This window comes from Triticum aestivum, chromosome 3A, assembly GCF_018294505.1.
Source record: "Triticum aestivum cultivar Chinese Spring chromosome 3A, IWGSC CS RefSeq v2.1, whole genome shotgun sequence".
NCBI classification, from domain to species: Eukaryota; Viridiplantae; Streptophyta; class Magnoliopsida; order Poales; family Poaceae; genus Triticum; species Triticum aestivum.
In genome coordinates this window covers 12,789,714-12,794,653 of record NC_057800.1, presented here as the reverse complement: position 1 = coordinate 12,794,653, position 4,940 = coordinate 12,789,714, and the positions used below count along the sequence as shown (strand labels likewise).

The following is a 4,940-nucleotide window of genomic DNA, read 5'->3' as shown; positions in this document are numbered from 1 at the left end:
AATAAAATGGCAAGGGTGAAGTGGGGGAGAGGAAAACGAGAGGCAAATGGAAAATAATGTAATGCGGGAGATAAGGGTTTGTGATGGGTACTTCGTATGTTGACTTTTGCGTAGACCTCCCCGGCAACGACACCAGAAATCCTTCTTGCTACCTCTTGAGCACTTGCGTTGATTTTCCTTAAAGAGGAAAGGGTGATGCAGCAGAGTAGCGTAAGTATTTCCCTCAATTTTTGAGAACCAAGGTATCAATCCAGTAGGAGGCCACGCACGAGTCCCTCAAACCTACACAAACAAATAAATCCTCGCAACCAACGCGATAAGGGGTTGTCAATCCCTACACGGTCACTTACGAGAGTGAGATCTGATAGATATGCTAAGATAATATTTTTGGTATTTTTATGATAAAGAGAAATAAAAGATGCAAAGTAAAATAAAAGGCAAAGGAAATAACTAAGTATTGGAAGATTAATATGATGGAAGATAGACCCGGGGGCCATAGGTTTCACTAGTGGCTTCTCTCAAGAGCATAAGTATTCACGGTGGGTAAACAAATTACTGTTGAGCAATTGACAGAATTGAGCATAGTTATGAGAATATCTAGGTATGATCATGTATATAGGCATCACGTCCGAGACAAGTAGACCGACTCCTGCCTGCATCTACTACTATTACTCCACACAGCGACCGCTATCCAGCATGCATCTAGAGTATTAAGTTCATAAGAACAAAGTAACACTTTAAGCAAGATGACATGATGTAGACGGATAAACTCATGCAATATGATATAAACCCCATCTTGTTATCCTCGATGGCAACAATACAATACGTGCCTTGCTGCCCCTACTGTCACTGGGAAAGGACACCGCAAGATTGAACCCAAAGCTAAGCACTTCTCCCATTGCAAGAAAGATCAATCTAGTAGGCCAAACCAAACTGATAATTCGAAGAGACTTGCAAATATAACCAATCATACATAAAAGAATTCAGAGAAGATTCAAATATTGTTCATAGATAAACTTGATGATAAACCCACAATTCATCGGTCTCAACAAACACACCGCAAAAGAAGATTACATCGAATAGATCTCCACAAGAGAGGGGGAGAACTTTGTATTGAGATCCAAAAAGAGAGAAGAAGCCATCTAGCTAATAACTATGGACCCGTAGGTCTAAGGTAAACTACTCACAATTCATCGGAGGGGCTATGGTGTTCATGTAGAAGCCCTCCGTGATCGATGCCCCCTCCGCCGGAGCTCCGGAACAGGCCCCAAGATGGGATCTCGTGGATACAGAAAGTTACGGCGGTGGAATTAGGGTTTTGGCTCCGTATCTGGTAGTTTGGGGGTACGTAGGTATATATAGGAGGAAGGAGTACGTCAGTGGAGCAACAGAGGGCCCACGAGGGCGGAGGGCACGCCTGGGGGGTAGGCGCGCCCCCCTACCTCGTGGCCTCCTGGTTGATGTCTTGAAGTAGGGTCCAAGTCCTCTAGATCATGTTCGTTCTGAAAATCACGTTCCCGAAGGTTTCATTCCGTTTGGACTCCGTTTGATATTCTTTTTCTGTGAAACCCTAAAATAGGCAAAAAAACAGCAATTCTGGGTTGGGCCTCCAGTTAATAGGTTAGTCCCAAAAATAATATAAAAGTGTCTAATAAAGCCCAATAATGTCCAAAACAGAATATAATATAACATGAAACAATAAAAAATTATAGATACATTGGGGACGTATCAGCCGCTTGGACCTCGGTTTCGCAGCCTTTGGCAACGTCGTTAAGAGGGGATTTACGGTGCAACCCATCAGCTTCACCCCCCAAATCAGGGCCCTCTGTGCTTAGAACAAGACAAGCTATGCAATGGAGATCGTACACCGGCTTTCACGGGAGGAAGGAAAGAGGGATCGAAGGGGGCAGAGGAGAGCGACGGGGACCGATCGCGTTTAAGAAGAGGAGGCGCGGGGTGTTTGTGCAAGAAGGCCGACGTATGAGTGGACGGTGGGTTTATTTTTCAAATATGTGAGGGGGTTAAATGCAAAAACACATGACGGGCGAAAATTTCTATTACACCATCGCCACCAAAACTTTTTTAATCCCTACTAGAACAATGCTCGTGCATTGCAACGGGATATAAATATTCTACTATGTTAACTTATGATTTACATGTCAATAATAATGTGATTGTGTAAATAAATGTTCATCAAATTTTTACCATGAATTATCTTATATTTTGATCAGAAGTTTGGTAAGTAAATTAAAGTGAAATTGGTTCAGAAGGTAAATAAATTAAGGTGATTGATTATCATATACATGGAAGGTTAGACGAAGGGGTGGTGGGAAGAAAGGTGAAATGGGAACCTTACATTTCTTTTAAATAGTAGAGACTCCTAAAGGAGGAGTCTGTGGTTCTGATGGTACGTTCTTACATCGTTCGTTCAGTCGTCCCCCCTCCCCTATCGTCACTCACATCGATCGATCCCACCTCCGCACCGATTTTCTCCATGCGATTTCCAACCTCCCATCTCCGGTTTTTGGCATAACTTTCCTTCCTCCTCACCAATCCAACGAAGATACAACCGAAAACCCAGAAAACCAGATATCCCGCCTGTCCTCCTCCCCCGTGGCCTCGCGCACGATCTCTACGGATGATAGGGCAAAAACACACCCACGTGAGGCCGCCGCCGCTGCCCCCATCCACCTCTACCCCCGGCCATCCTCCTCTGCTGCAACTTTTGCTCGCCCCCGTTAGCCCCAGGTTCTCTCTTCCACGTGGCCTCTAACTACCGTGGTGGAGCTGGCCGTAGTGGTGCTGGTGATACAACGGTCCAGATTTCAAGCCGGGGTGAGCAGTGGCGTCGCGGAACTAGGGTGGTGGTGGCCGGCTGTGCGAGAGCTAATGGAGAGAGGCCCCCAACAACATCAGGATTACACGACTGGCGTAGACAGCATCCAACTCTCTGTTGGCACCGCCGAGATCGACTATGAGTTCATATATAACTGTGCCTTCGGGGAGGAGCAGGTACGCACTACTCAACAATATTTCTCTGGTTCTTTTTCACGTAGTACATGATTTTTATGTACTTCTGAGTGCAGATCCGATTTTGCCCTATTTGCCTTTTATCCCCTTCCTCATTTAAATTGATGGGTCTCTTATCCAGTTGCGGGTGCAGATCGATATTTTCTGTGATATTTCTGTTAGGCATACCCATCCATATGTGCTAGATCGGATTAATTTTAACAAGATGGATTTTCCGGGTCGCTAAATCGTAGTCCTAACTTTCTGCACTAACTGTGCTAATAAAGTTGATTGGTGATTATTATTAAGGTTCAAATTTGATATATTGTAATGACGAATTAGACCATTCTATGTGAAAACAACTGAACTGATTTTTTGCTTGACTACTAAAACAATGTATCAACTAAATCTGTCACAAAAAAGTATTATCTAATCAATCAGGGGTAAAAATGGAGTTGATTTTAAGATGAAGATTTCAGCTAATCTATGAGAACTGATGCCTCAGCTTGGTTGCTGGTCAAACTTGCAAACCAATGAAGGGATAGTACCCTGGTTGGCGCATTGGTGGATGTAAAAGTTGTGAGTGCTCCCCCATGTGAATGGTCAGATTATTTGATGTTATGGTCAGAGGATGGATGTAAACACTTGTTTCTCCAGCAATAACTGACGTTTCAGCATTCAGTGCAGTAGTTCTGGTTCTTCTTCAAATACAAGAAATGGACATGTATGACATGACACAGTCTTGTTTTATATGTGTTGAACCACTTGATATGTAGGATCTTGCCTCCTCTAATGTATGATGTTTCCATCAAATCTTTTGTTCCGCCTCTGTATTTGTTTGATTTACGTATGAGACAATTTGACCAAATTGAAAATTAATGGAGTGTGGTACTTAACTGTGAATGATACGAGAAACGAGTTTAGAAAACACTAACTAATAAACTGCTTTCTTTTCTTCCCTATTCATTTTAATGTGTTATGAGAGTACACTAATTATAATTATTCTCTGCCCATATTGTGTAGTATTGATAGATGAAGTGAGATTGGATCGACGGCGAGGCCCGCGTTGGTGGTGGTGACCGGGGACTACGGCGACGCGTGGATGTTCTCGTGACTGGGGACAATATCTTTCTTGTGTCCTATACTTAACTACTTGTTCCTTATCTGTTCCTAGATTAATTTTAAGTTTTCTTCGTGATGGAACCCATTGCAATCACCAATCTGTACTCGTAGTATGTTCTTTCCCCTTAGGAACTTCTAAGGTGGGCCTGTTATTTTGATATCAGGAACTATGGTGTCCCCACTGCACTTGATCCGTGAGCTGTATGAGACCTTCCGCAACTTCAGAATTCACATTTCAGATTATGTACGTGACAGGAAGATAACTTCCAAGATGAATCCAGGTGCTACATCAGATGAGCTCGATACGTGAGTACATTTATTTCATTAGGACTTTTTTGGTTGATTGACTGATTCAACGATGGAACTTGATTATGATTTAGATTCTTTATATATTCAGGAGTGATGTCAGATGTATTATTTGCCGTGAATAGATGACCAAATCAAAGAGGCTACATAGAGCTCCAATTACCCCCTCCCAGATAATGGACGTGCAGGATCAGCATGACATCATGGAGCTCAAAACCTGGATTTCAGCCTGGTGAGCCTCTTTTCATTGGTCTAAGTTCTTGAGTTTTGCACTTTCCCATTTAACCATTTTTACCAGACAGTAGTACATTATGCAACTAGTTATACACACTGTTAACGTTAACTTGGATTATATCTGTGAACTTTGCCAGTTTACTTATTAGTTTTTTAATTTACCTTTGTGATGCTGATGGTGATTTAATATAGTATTCAACTGAAGGGCACCCCGCGTCGCTCGGCTTGGGCGACACGGGAGGCGAAACCTAGCCACGGTCAAACCCACC

At 42.9% G+C, this 4,940-nt stretch overlaps 1 long non-coding RNA gene across 1 annotated transcript; it reads left to right on the top strand.

The window, feature by feature from the left end:
• Positions 1 to 2,554: 2,554 nt before the first annotated feature.
• On the top strand, positions 2,555 to 4,665 carry LOC123057548 (uncharacterized). Its single transcript, XR_006426882.1, has 3 exons — positions 2,555 to 3,012; positions 4,033 to 4,437; positions 4,529 to 4,665. It is a non-coding gene; the product is annotated as an uncharacterized lncRNA (long non-coding RNA).
• Positions 4,666 to 4,940: the final 275 nt, after the last annotated feature.